We start from the raw sequence: 14,519 nt of genomic DNA on the forward strand, positions 1-14,519 counted from the left end.
TGACACGCGTACACAGTTCATCATTTTTCGATGGCTGTTTTTGAATGCCTAACCAGTCACAAACTGTTCATTCGTCGAAAGACACGCCTACATGTATCGGAACTTTCTCCAATGTTGTCGCTTATTATATAGCGAAATAATTTTTTATATATAGACTTAATGAGATTGCACGACGGAATGGTGTACATTCGGGAACGTGGCACGTGCTGAAATGTAGAGTCGTTTTCAACAGGAGCTGCAACAAGGCACATGAAGGAGCACCAAAACAGCACGGCGGCGCTGAGATAAAAAAAAAAACTGCAGAGTTTAGTACCGTTTCCTACACTGGTGTTTATTAAACACAATTTGTTACGTGGAAGTAGCCGTATTCTTGAAGCCATTTCGACCACGGGCATCATGTTGCAGGTCTTATAGAAATTCAATGTACGATGGGTCATGTAAAGCTGACACCCTTGACCCGCACATCATATTCCACCGATGCGGCTCGTCGCTGTCATTGTGTTTCGAGTGTTAGTTAGTTGTTTTCTGGACACAAATATGGCCAAATGAGAAATTGAGACGCACCTTTCGCAATGTCTTAATCATCACCGGACCACATGACGGCATGACAATAGCCCCCAAAAAATCTCAGGTCGTGATGTGATGCGCTTTCTTAAGCCAAGTACTGTTGAAAAATTTGGGGGTTCGAAACGGGACTACGTTGCGAGTTCTTTCCTTTTTGCTGCAGGTGCATTACTGGAATGGCTGAGTATGATATGATGCCGTTTTTAAAACTCGGCGGCCACTCAAGCAATTGCTGTGAGCCCGCCAAAGAATATGGCCCATCGCAAGGAGTTCCGGCTTCCAGGCACTTGTACACAATGGCTTTTCCAAAGCTCTAAAGCTACGTAAACGTTCACAGCTATTCTTGAGTGTTCATTTTCCATCACCCTATGTGTTTCACTAAACAAGCTCATCATTCAGTCTCATAAATTTATAAGTTTTACGCTCCTGAGGAGCCGCATTAGCCACGGAAAGCTGTACTGCTGATTCTTAAAGCATTCAGCCACGCGTAAACTCCTATAGTCGCCTGCCCTTAAGTCAGCAACTTATTCACTGCGGCCGAATCCTCCCGGTATGGCATTTTGCTTAAGGCAGCGCTGGAGCCGGAATGGATGCCAGCTTTGACATTAGGCTACTTTGAACACCGTAAAAGAAGTGCGGCATGGTGGCGCGGCCTCGGCAAGAGACGGTTACAGTTTAGAGCCCGGCGTGGTGGCTACACGTAAGTGGCTTCCTGTGAGCACTACCATAGCGCGACAGTAAACGAGGCAGCACACCACGGAGTCGGGATGCGAACGCGACGCATCGGTCCCGTCGGCGCGGGAAACGACGGGTTGATTCAATGCACCGTGACGTCGTCATTGACGCAGGCTCGCTTTTGTAGTCACCACGACTATTTCACCAATTTGTTTCGACATTCACAGAGCGTACTTCTGAATGGCATTGTTGCGGCTTACAACAAACACGCAGCCGTGACTCACCTTTCACACCTCCCGTCCCCTACGGCGTCGTCAGTCCTGTTGGCGTTGCCGGCACGGCGAGGTTGCTACACGAGATACGCGCAGGACCAATTGTGTGACGTGCTTATCTCCACACCGTGTGCGAGAAGGAGAAGCGAGAGAAAAGAAGGTGCTGCCGAATTGTGCCGGAGCAATCGCGAGCGTGCCTCCTAAACTCCGGTTCGCGATAACCTACGAGTCGCATTCGCCGGGCTCGCACGCGTACGCACGCGTGCTCTCCGTGCCAGGAGTGATGTACCGCCTCCGTATCAGGCTCTCCTGGTCTCCGCATTCACTTTGCCTTCGTTCCTTCTTCACTCGATTTCCTTTCCCTTTGCTTTCTTTTTGACGTCGCCTACTCAGACTATCGCCTTCTCCTTAGCTCTCTTATCACTGGCTAGCACGCACACCACAAAGAAACCGTTGCAAAACCACCGGCGCCTCTTCCGCAGCCAGCGAGCGAGCCGCGTCGCCGCCTGGTGGAGGATAGCGGCAACTTTGGGAGTTTTTTCTCCTGTGATCCACCGCCGGATGAACGGTTAGCTGCGCCGGTGTTGGTGCCTTATCGGTCGAGAAAGAAAAGAGCGGATGACGTCACTCCTCCGCGTGCGGTTTAGCGTACGCAAACAAGATCACACGCTGTGTGCCGAAGGTGTGGTCTGCTGGTGTGTTGACAAGAAGGACGTGGGCGTCCTGCCGCGGTTGTGGGCTTCGGCTCTCTGCGCACGCCATGAAGTCATCTCGCAGAGGAAGCGGAAGGCGGCGACGGAAACAATGCAGCCGCCCAACTATCGGACGGCGCCGTAGCCCGTCCGTGCTTGGCGAGAGGTTTGCTGAACACTCCGCTCAAAAGAAATGCTCGTAGAAACCGAAAGCAAGAAATGCTCGCAGAAAGCGTAAGCGAGTATTATGCCATCGACTAAGTGGAGGGCTCAACAGAACCTCGAGACCTGTACTATCGTACGGCCATGATCGACCGGAGCAATCAAACTTCTTTGACGGGAAAACACATAAGGCCATGTGCAGCCCCGCTGTTTCCCACCTAAAGATATTTCTTGGACTACTAAATAATCACTTTCGGCCACAAATGATTTTTATGGAAAGCAAGATGCGTTTTGCGCATTGTTTGCTGTAAACCAAATAGCTGCAGTCGAAGACCGTCGCCGGACCTCAGGAAAGCATTGCAGAGCCGGATTAACCGGGCTTATTATTATTACTAAGCGGGCTTATTAGCAGACATTTATGCTAGTTTGTTCGTCGCTGCACTGGCATTGAGAATGCCTTGCTATAAGGTCTTCGTTGTTCTATTGAATAACGCGAGGACACAAATATATACGAAAGGAAGTAGATAGAGATAGCTGGCTATAGTCAAATATTTGAAATGTTTTCGATCCAGTCGTAATTGTACTCAAGCGTCGCTAACCACTTCTCCTATTTCGGACAGTGTTGCAGTTAAGAAGTACTTGTGCTTAAAATTCAAGCAGCTTCTTGGGATTATCTATGCTACTGTTAAAACGAACGTTTGGGCGAGCTTGTAAGCTATTTTAAACACAACAGCGCGTATTTTGACAGGGGCAAGGATGGAGACACGACACGGGCGAGCGCTCTACCTCGACCATCGTCCCTGTCAAAATACGCGCTGTTCTGTGTAAAATTACGATGTTACCGCTTTTGTCGAAAAGCCGCGCGCGCTGTATCCTTGCGAATGTAGTGATCAAAGGCAGCGGAAAGCGTTTTGTGATGCATTGGAGCACTACTGTTAAGTAATTTGAACATTCGTGCGAGTTCTCAGAAAAATGTTTCATTTCACGCTGTGCACAAAAATAGAACAAGCAGGTTCACAACAACAAAGATAGCGGAAGGAGCCAGCACCTCGTGTTTATTTATTTTTAACGCGATAGCGTTAAGGAGCTCGTGTCGCAGAAAAGCCGGTGTCGTCGGCGTCGGCGTCCGCGGCGTTGGCCGTGAGCGATAAATCACGGCAGGCACTTCATAAATAAAAAGCAACTTCCAAGATGGGCTGGGTGGGAATCGAACCAGGGTCTCCGGAGTGTGAGACGGAGACGTTGCCACTGAGCCACAAGTTTTTTTTTTTCTTTATTGCCGGTCGTTGGCCCGGATAAAAATTTCACATTCACAAATAATCAAAAGGCACACTCACAATATGTTGAAAACAACCGCAGAACTTGCGCGGCTGCGCTTGTGCTAAAATTCCCTTATCGCCAATAATAATTCCACTCGTGGCAACCACTCTGGGATGCACTCCAGCAACTTTTGTTCCTCTACAAAGTTCCGTATGCTTTCTTTGAAATACTGGCGAGCCGCTCTTGCATCGAGATTCGATGCTTCGAAGCGCTACAAAAGCGCCTCTAGTGAACGCGGTGTTGCCTTAGAAACTAGCCGTTTCTAAGGCTCAGGCGTGCGTCGCTTGCTCAGGCGCACATTTCGTTGTCGCGCCGAACGCTGCGTTGCTCGACGCTCACCGCGTCCGATGCGGGGCGCGTAGTCGCTGCGCCGTAGCCCATTGTCTTACACCCCTTGGCGGGTCGACGGGAACGCTGTCGCGTTCCACTCTTGAAGGCGAAGCTTAAGCGTCCTCCAATTTTTTATTGTGCTTGTGACTATTCGAAATAAATGGCCTCCTTATCAACTGCATCGCAAACGCTCGTATACGTAGCAGACAATTGATATGTCCCAACAAAATTTATTCCAGATTTCATAAACCTTGTGAAATTATTATGCCACTGTAATATTGTTGCCATTGACGTTCTAGGTATTTATTGACATGTGGCTGAGTTCTCCATAGGCTACTACAGCATTTCTTAGGAATAAATAACTGAAAGCAATATCAATGAAGACTTTGAGTTTACGCATGCCATATTTTATGTAAAGACTCCCATGCAATGTTGGTGGCGTGTCTCCACATTAATTTGTTTCCATTTTGTTTCTGTTCTCACACGAAGGGTTTTTATTATTGGCGTGTTGAATATCCTAACGGAACATTTAAAAATCGCCAGTTTACTACAGCGTATTTCTTCTCCCTCAGGTATGTTCATCAAATAGGCAAATTACATGAATTTGAAGTAACCAGGTAATTAATTGGTCAAATTTCATGCAGTTCGTTGTTTCTAGCCGCTCAGTTCACGAGGCATGTTCTTGGAAGAAATTTTAAAGCTTTCATGTGTTTTAAATTTCTGTCAAAACGCGATAATGCGACGACTAAGTTATTGATCACAAGAATATGTTTAGGACACTTCCGCCCTCTCTAGCTTGCCGATTTACACCTACACCTCAATTTCCGTCTTTATGACGACCGTGTAATTGCTTTCAAGCCACTTTTATTTAACCATGTGCTGTGTGCATGAAAGCTCACGTTCCTTTTCACCATAAAATCAAGATTAGGGAGGGAGGAGTAAAATCGCGGACTGTGCTTTTTTTGTCCTTTCATAGATTCCAGACAGAAGCGGCTGTCTTATAAAAACGACTGCGGGGCTGTCGGGTTTTTCTGGGATAAGTTTGCCGAGGATGCTAGGAATTCATCGCGCTTGAAGTTTCTTACGGTCGGCATAATCAACCTCGATGTGACAGATCCTTGGAGAACATTTACTTTATGAATCGCTTATGCGCTTGACATGAAATCAAAAGTCCTAATGTAGGTGCACGTGCTTAATTTAGATTTACAATGGCTTTGAATGCCACACTCCCCACGCGTAATGGATGGATGGATGGATGAAAAACTTCATTAGGGTCTTTTAGGACGCGCACTAGCGCGCAGCGGGCCGCTCCCACGTCGGGACAGACAGGCCGAGCCTCTCCGCCGCGTCGCGGGCCCGTTGGACAGCCCATAACTGTTCTTCGAGGTTGGGATTGTGTAGGACCGCATCCCAACGTGAAGCAGTGTTGTTTTCATCGCCGCGTAACACGGGACACGCATAATGGCACCGAGGAAATTACGTTCTTTTTACGTACTGTCTGATCTCCTTACTAATATTTTTGAGACCAGCAATGTCGTCCACGTATTGACACTTACCGAAAGGACAGAGCCAGGGGCCACATTTAGGCAGTGCCGTATTGTTGGCTTGAGCCATCGCAGAAGTGCCCGGTAATGAAAGAGATTTTTTTGTTGGCGCGTTTACCAGCAATTTGTATCCGGTATTTTAATTTCCTTACCTTGAGTTGGAGGGCATTACGCCACGACTGGCCATGTTAAGAACGACAACCAGCATGCAACGAATGCCGGGAACTGTTTACAATGAAACGCACCTTAACCCTTTATTGACGAGGGTTACCTAAGGTTACATACAATTTTTTTTTGCAGCCCAGTTTCAGTATTGCGTACGAAGTCTCTGGCTAAATGTACTCGGCCAAAACTGAATGACAGGTAGTAAGCATCATTCTTTCGTTTAGGGCAGTAACACTGGGCGAGGAACATTAAGTTTCCGCACACTACTTACTGTCTGTGAATGAATACTCGTGCCGTTGGGCTGACTCTGTCGCTCTTGAACGACTGCGCTAACTTTTGCTGCGCGTTGACTGAACTGAACGGCGTCGGCGTGCGCGCGCAGGAGCCTCGAAGGAAATAACTTCACTCGCTGGGATCCGTTTCGGACTGGTTTGCTTTACAAAAGACAGATCGAAGGGAAGAGAAAGGAAAGAGAGAAGAAACACAAAGTCCGCGTTCTCTGTTGGCCGCACCGACGCCTTCGTCCCTGTCGGAGGCGCCGGCAATCCGCACTCAGCAGGCGGTCTGCGGAAAACCCTGTGGCGCGGATCACGTTTCGGGTCGAGGCGCCGGCCGGGTCGCTTGCACAGCGGGCCACCCCTCGTCCGTTCACCGGCTCCCTCTCTCTCTCTCTCTCTCTTGAGTCGTCGGGCCCCCAACCACGGGTGCAACAAATTTGTGACGGTCGCTGGCGACTTTCAACACCGTATTTTGAAAGCAAGTTCGGAGGAGACAGGCCGATGCTATACATCCAGCTGCAGTCGTGTCACAGACTTGACGTAAAGCAAATGAAATGTACGCGTATGGTTCACATATGATGAGAGCTGTCTATGCAAATTGAAAACGAAGCCTTAGGGAGCTTTGGCTGAGGCCCATTTCCAGTTTGCTGCCTAGGGTTTGCCCTCAAGAGCTGCAAAAATTTTCGCAGAATATTTTTCTTTTTATTGATCATGCTTATTCTTGATATGTTTTGCCTGTTTAGATAGAAAATAAAAATTTCTTCTGGCATTTATACGTCTCGTCATTAAGGATCTAATTACATGCCACCCTAATTGAAAACAACGAGGGTATTTTTATGAATCTTATAGGTGACTGAATACAACCTATTGCAATACTAGGTGGCTAGTTCGGGGGGCAAATGTTTTAGAGTTCTTGGGGGAGCGTGACTCTCCAAACAAACTCTAAAGAGGTGAAATTGTGATCGCTGATATGAACGAACGCAATTCTTCGTCTTGTGGCCGGCGCACGGAGCCCTGGTGGCTATGCACCATCGAAAAGAATTGCCGGCGGCGGGTGTACCACATTTATTTAAGAGAGACAACCTTGTATGGAGAAAGAGGCCAGCTGCTATGATGTTTTCTCTCTCTTTTGCTACCAGTGACGTGTAGTGGGGGCCCGAATGTGCGATTTCTGTATAACCTATGCTCAAAACAGTTTCCTGACCTTGGCAATTAGAAAAAGATGAAGCACTTCGCGCACGGTGCAAGGAAGTATTTCGCAGTGTTGCGATGTTGCAGTCGTTACGTGCGACAACAACGATGATCTGAAGGGACTCATATGTCACGTGGGCACGTCCCTGCATTTGTTATTCATCTTCCAACTGTATTCTGTGCCTGAAATCTGGCAGTAATTTGGGTTTCATTCCAACTGTCATCTCCGAGCGACAAAACTGACATCTGTCTGACCACTGCCATATATATTTTTTTTAAATCTTTGGCGCTGGTAGGCCAGGCGCGAGCGATGAAACACCGTGATAAATTCGACCTACCCTCTATCTGCATCGTTTTCTGGACTAAAAAAAGGACCGAATTCAGCGGCAAATTATTAGGACGAGTGGCTGGTGCGAGTTGTGTGAAGGAAGTTATCTGGCCTTATTTTTCTTCGACGCCGTATTGCGAATATATTTCGGGACGGGTAAACTGCTACCTTCTCTGAAAAAGTCATCTAGCGCGTAAATATTTCCTCCTTGCTGCCGCTACCTAGTTTTATCTTCCACATTTGGCACCAAGCGCTGGGAAAGAGTAAGAATCCCTAATGACAGCGTAGGCGGAAACGTAAGGGGCGAGTGGCGTGGTTCTTGCCTGCTATACTGACTGAATCGTGAAGTAATGCAAAAGCTTCTTGCTTTGGAATCGTCCTTCCTACTTTTTGCATTTTCCTTTACAAGTTACATTGCGAAAGGTTCCGCAAACACAGCGCCAAGGAGAGAAGCCGATTGTCCGTTGAAACAGAAGCGAGCAGAATGTACGACATCATGTCTTTGGCACCAAGGTTGGAAGGGTTACTTTTATTTTTTGAATGCTATTTCCTTTTATCCTATTTGAACGAATGTCGCCAAGGTTCTTCTCGCTATTTAAATTTCCGCGCCTGGATTTCTAGCTAGCTATACCCATCACAGCTTTTATTTGTTCACCACTGCGCCATAATATTCCTTCGTGAGTGAAATTGCAACAATACTCATTTGTCTTCGTTAACATTGCGGCATAAACCTTAGCAATAAACAAATATAGCTTATTTTCGCAACACTGCGGATTTATCGAAGTAAATTAGCTGAATGTCGCTTCTGGCAAATAAGGTCTCCGAATATATAAAAAGCTGAGAAAGCTTCGGGAATAATATACTAACAACGGATGGACCAACAGGGAGGTTAACCGAGGTAGAGCGCTGTTGGCTACGTTACATACACTTATAGAGGCCGAACTCACTTAGTGCGCACGCTTCAGAAGAACGTTCACTCTGATGGTCACTGGCGGTTGCTTAGTCCTGTACTGTCGAATAAACCCAATCGGGTGTGTTCAAATAAGTTCGGTTAGGCCGGGCGTGTCCGCGGTGACCATCGTTTAAGTTTGATCGAAAAGTTATAGTTGGCTGCCTGAGTGCAAAGCAAAATAAAAGCAATCTCAGTCTCGTGAGATGAAAATTTGCCTTCGCATATATATATATATATATATATATATATATATATAATGTAAGGAAGCGCCCGGTCAGTCACAAGCGATTTTCTCGGACTATGCTGAATTCGCATAGCATTGGTCCTCAGTAATTTACACGGAGCATAGCCGCAACGAGTTAGAGAAAGAAAAATGCGATAACAGAACATTGCACAAAGTCCACATTTTTTTCTCTGTATCTATCAAGAGCAGGATTGTCAAATTTTGTCAACCTGTGTGAAAAAAAAGTCGCTACAATTTGAAGCAAATCTCTTTGCCCTAGTCGCTACCAAGCATTCCCGAGACAAGCACAAGTTAAGGCTTGTTAGTAATTTAGTGGTATCTTAAATACAAAAATGCGATGCTCGATTTTTTTTTCACTTTCGTAAATTAAGTCTATTGAGTTGAGCAGATGTACCCTAAAATACAGTACCGCCGCTGCGACGTACGGGCTCCGTGCTTGCTCGTGGCCGCAAGTTCCTTTCGTTTACAACGCGAAAATGCTCCAGGATGGATCAGAAAGCCAGGATTGACAAAACGGAAAATCTGGGGCTGAGAGCACTATGCGCGTTCTAGAGGGATCGCAAAATATTTGCACAGACCGAAAGGCGAAACAACGGTGTGCACGGGGCTGCCTCGTCCACGACAACATCAATCACCAGAGTCCGTCAATTCGCGGCCCACGCTTATGCGCCAGCAAACCTCACTGTTCAGCAGTCAGACTCACTTTCACCTACAGTAGAACTCCGCGATAATTGAAAAATCTAGTAGCCCACTCAAGGTGAGGCACGACTAATCCGTGACTGAAAACTTCCGTGAAGAAATGACTTCCTTCGCACGTCTGCTGGGAACTGGTATGTGTTGTACTTCTTTTTCTTTTCATCGTGCTACGCGTTAAAATGAAAAACACCCACACAGGCACTTTCTCCGCGTGCCCTCTTGCGGATTTGCCATTGAAACACGCGTGCGCGTGATTTGTGTTGCCATGCTGTGGCCTTGTGTAATCACACAGACGTGGCATGCCACAACTGCGGCCCCCGTGGCGAGCCCGTGGCGGGACACGTGCCTACAAAGCAGCACAGCGAATTCACCAGGCCCAAGTTTCCGACGCCAGCGATCGAGGCTCGAGGGCCGTGGAGCCACCGGCTGACCGTTTCCCATGCTCAGTACTGCAGCTCGGAGCAATCGCCGGTGTCCGACTCTTGAAGCCCGCTGCTCAGTAGGCGCGTGACCCGCCGCCAAGCATTTCTCGTCGTGCTCACCAGACGCGGACAAATCGTTGCACAGTACACACGTGGTCTGGCGCCGAGTGCATCCATCGCCGCCGTTCGTCGTAATTGGCATCTTTTCGTTTCACTCAGAAGACCCCTCCAAATCTTGTGCTGCCATGTTGTCCTCCACTTCCTAACAATTTCAGTGAGAGTTTTCTTTTTCTCAGATGGTGTAAAACGAAAACAACAGTTGATATTTAGCTGTGCGGAACTAAAAAGAAAATCGTGCGGCTAATGGGGAATGCTCGCCTTGTCTGCACCTCAGATTCCTATCTGAGAGAAGGAATGTCAGAAAGGAACTTGTTCGAACAGAAATGCAGAAACGTACCGGTACGTCGGTGAGAGTGAAAGGACTAACGCTCACAAAAGAGCTTGGCGAGAAAGCAAGCAATCAGCAGTACCTGCGAAGGCACTGCCGATTTAAACTTTTGCCATATTGGCGTATAAGTATTGAACAACGTGGTTGAACTTTTAGTACGTACCATCCTTAAAATTTTTGCCTATGACTATATATCGATCTAGCAAGATTATCAAAGAAACGCAGAGACTCTTAAACGCGTCTTGAAATGGCAACAAATGGCTACAGACGTTCACAAATTTTGTATTCTACAGAAATGGAATTTCTTTAAACATAGCATAAGCGCCTGAAATATACTATTGTACATTCTGTCTGCGGCAACAACCCACTACTGGTGTTGCCAGAGTCCATTTTGGTAAACGCATTCAGTATGTTTAAATCGAGAACTTTTTGGGATGTTTCTGTCAAAAAGTGCATGAAATTTCAGCGACATATTAAACCTACGGTGACCGTCAGCGTTAACGAACAAAAGACGCCAAGGACAAATGCCCTAATCAGCAGCAACACCACATGCTGGCATCAATGTCAAATAATTCGTACCGGAATTTCAACAATCAAGGGTACGTTACCGTTTTTAACCCAGGGCACTCCCTTGACGGCTCGCAAGCATTATTCAATGCTCGCACAGCAGCGCCTGACAGCAGTATCGAAACGCCGGTGTCACAGGGATTGCAGAGTGGTGGCTAGCACTGTGATTGGAGCAGGGTCAGTGCTAGCTACCGGGCTGCGATCACTTCGACGCTGCTCAACTCGATAGGCTCTAAATTTGTCAGCACTCTCGTTCCGTGCTGGAAGCACCGGGACGCAGGAAGCTTGAAAAAAAATAATAAAGAACGGCTACTGGCGCACGCGATGTTTAGGTCGCGGGTTCTGCACAGCAGTTCTGTACATACCTTGGATATTAACTGGCAACATTTAACATTTCTGACGCTTTCTGTGGCGTGTTTTGCAGCAACACGTCGTGACATTGGCTGTATTGTGTGTTTTCCCCGACTGCTTACTACCACAATGGCGGGATCTGCGTTCGCCGTTTTCGTTGTTGTCGACGTGTATGTGCGCTTTGCAGGTTCGGATATTTCATTTTGCGATAAGTGAAAAAAACTCAGACTTAATTTTTCGCCAACAATGTCTCAATTCTTTCAGGTATTAACCACGCCAATTACAAATTGTTGGCCTCTTCTGCCCTGGCGGTTTTCGTTATCTTTATTTTTATACGAGAGTTTTGCTTGCTTATAGTCTTCATGGTTACCGCAGCATGAAACAACCGAAGGGACTGCATTCAAAGAGGAGGCGCTGGTAACAGTCATGAACCAGATTGAACTCGCCGAATTTTGTGTCCTTTTGTTCTTGATTGGTTTACGTTTTTTCGTGCTTGCGCGTGCACGCGTATGTTACCATACAGCTTATAGTGTTCATGCTTCATAGCAACTGAAAAAGCTTACTGCCATGGTTACTTAATTCATACAATGTTAAAATTGCGCTGGCGCTTTGCTCCTAGGAAGCTGCAAACCTTGTAGCCAAGCAGGTCCTTCGCCTGGAGGTGGAGTCACGACCGCTTGTTGTTTATTAATGTGAATCGTTGTGGGTTCAGCTAACTTTTAATTACAGATATGTCTTTCAACGAACTTTATGCTCTCTTATTTTGTCCTTTACACTGTATAGATGGCTGGACATCCTCCTTGTCTCTTGGTGATTGCTGGATGGTGGGATCTCATCATTGTGATTCGTGTAAGCCAATGTACTGTATCCTCTCTGGTCCTCACAGTTCTTTGTATAAGTGCTAAGACCAGGGATTCCTTCGCGGTAAAATATCTAGTTTGTCTTTTACAAATGGGCAATATTGCACTGATCCTTACTATTCCCAGTATCTTAGCACCAGCGTATACAGTTTATTAATTAGAACGTACTATTTCGTTTCCTTAAGCTTTACAAAACTTAATAACTGTAGGTAGTCATTGATATAACTCACAGATGAACTCACTTGTGTCATTTACCAGTAATCCATATATGAATAAAAATTTGCTATAGCAGTGTACGCTTCACTTCGCATACTGGCTTGAATACATTGCTGCATCAAGGAGGCTATGCGTTCGGTATTTTAAAAATGTTTTTAGTGGGATTTAGTTTCTTTACGCCAACTTACTGTACAGCATCAGCGAGGGGGCTAATCCCATATATTTGAGTGTACTGCACAGGTATACTTTGCTGCTACGATGAATAAAACTTGGGCTGAGGTTTCCATACTACAACAAACACCAGTTTGGCTCTCCCACCATCAACACTTGGCTGGTTTCTATCCAATAAGTCCCGTCAAGTAGCTTGTGCTGGTTTCTATCCAATAAGTCCCGTCAAGTAGCAAGCAAATATACAGCAAGACGCTGGACAAGCGTTGCTTTGTGATACCTTAACACCAGTCATTTGTGTACTACCTGCTTACCCTGTACTGTGTCACCTTTCAAGTAAGAAAGACAGACAAATTAAAAGCAATTTGCATTTTTCTCTCTTGCTGCTATCGATATAAAGCGCGATTTACCTTTCTAATCAAGTTAGCACATTATTTATCTGCAGAAATGTTAACTGTTTTAAAGTCATTATATTCGCAGAAACTTCTCAAAGGTTTGTTTGAGAAGCTAATAAGTGCCTTCTTAGCCGTTTTAGTCGTTTTTGTTGCGCAATATTACATGTGTAATGAATTATCAACTTGCCCGGAATGCTGCTCTAATTAAATTCAGGGGCCACTGCCAACGTACGTGGCACACTAAAACACTTAATAAACTCCTCGTTATTAAGCCAAACGTAGGAAACTGGCCACCAATGCCAGAAATACGGCAAACTGAAGTTATTCCTGGCCGTCTTAGGATAGGCCATTTGTATGGCACTTATTCGTACTTATTAACCTGCATGCGATAAATGTGGCAAGATGCTAATAGTCCTTCATTTTTTGTTAAGAGTGTCGGGAAGTAGAAAATAAAAGAAAATAGTACTTTGCTTCTGCATGCTGTCAACATATTTCCTTCCATCCAGCAGTCGTCTTAGGCATTGATCCACTATTTCACAATAAGTCAGTTTTAGTAATTTTACGGAATGTTGGAACATTGCATACTATCATCCCAAGGTACACGTAGCACATCCTCCCATTAGGAAATGCTGCTGCCATAACGTTTCCGCAGAGCATGGACCTCCCAGCCCTTGTATTCAAGGGCTCACCGGTGAGGTACGAGCGCTACTACTACCTACATCTTGAAGGGGCAGCGCAATAACACGAAGACAGATGGCAGGAACACACAGGACAGCGCTGTCCTGTGTGTTCCTGCCTTCTGTCCTCGTCTTATTGCGCTGCCCCTTCAAGAAGTTCAACCAATACCAACTCGCCCAAATGTCGATCCTTCTACTACCACATGCCTAGTAGATCATTATTCAGTAACAGAGCTTTTACGATCGTAGCACACACCATCACTCATTGTCATTATTTAAGTACCTGTACATTTTACGCACTTCACACCGACTGAGCTCTAGGCCCTTTTCCAACCAAGTAACGTCAACATATCTCAATTCACCTATCCATGTCATTCCGAAACCATCGGCACGACACCACCACTTGCATGGCAATGTTTGGCCGTATCTGGGGCTTGTGCAAATAAACACCACACATCATCATCAACTGCAGCGTGGGCCGCACACGCAGCAGCACATTGTTTCTCCATCAGAACTAACTGAGCGCGTATGTGGAACCGCCTTGCTTGGTTGCGATTAGCGTTTCACTGGAACTTCTCGGTCGGCGTTCTGACAACACCCGGGGACATGTTTGCGCCACGTAACGGACGCTGTGTTTCGCTGTGGAAACCATGCACCGACCATGCACAGGTGCTATTCTAGCTCCCGTGCGTTGGCTGCTACGTGTAGGAAAACGATGGAAGAAGCCGAGAGGGTCTCCATGCTCGGCATAGTCTGCGTAGGCCCTGTTACAATTCGTTCCAGTAAGCGAAGTTTTTTAACCTGCGGTTTTAGAATACAGCTGCTGCGCTGCGCCAGTCTCTGCCATTGGAACGCGAACGCGCCCGTACATCTTTAGCCATCTGGCATTCAAATTCTGACGTAAAGGGATATCGTATGGTTAATGAGAGCGCTGTTCTTCACAAAACACAATAAAACTAAAGAGATCAGAATTGTTATGTGTTATTATTGATGACGGCTAAA

At 46.3% G+C, this 14,519-nt stretch overlaps 1 protein-coding gene across 3 annotated transcripts in view; it reads right to left on the reverse strand.

The window, feature by feature from the left end:
- The window catches only part of LOC142590494 (uncharacterized), a 66,139-nt gene extending 64,175 nt beyond the window's left edge, over window positions 1-1,964 (reverse strand). For 2 of the 3 annotated variants that reach the window (XM_075702654.1, XM_075702655.1), the window contains exon 1: window positions 1,524-1,961. The gene's annotated coding sequence lies outside the window, so the exon portion shown is untranslated. Of the gene's footprint in view, window positions 1-1,523 lie in introns of all 3 variants that reach the window. The other variant, XM_075702656.1, reaches the window with a different exon arrangement.
- Window positions 1,965-14,519: the final 12,555 nt, after the last annotated feature.

Source organism: Dermacentor variabilis, chromosome 8 (assembly GCF_050947875.1).
Source record: "Dermacentor variabilis isolate Ectoservices chromosome 8, ASM5094787v1, whole genome shotgun sequence".
Lineage (NCBI taxonomy): Eukaryota > Metazoa > Arthropoda > Arachnida > Ixodida > Ixodidae > Dermacentor > Dermacentor variabilis.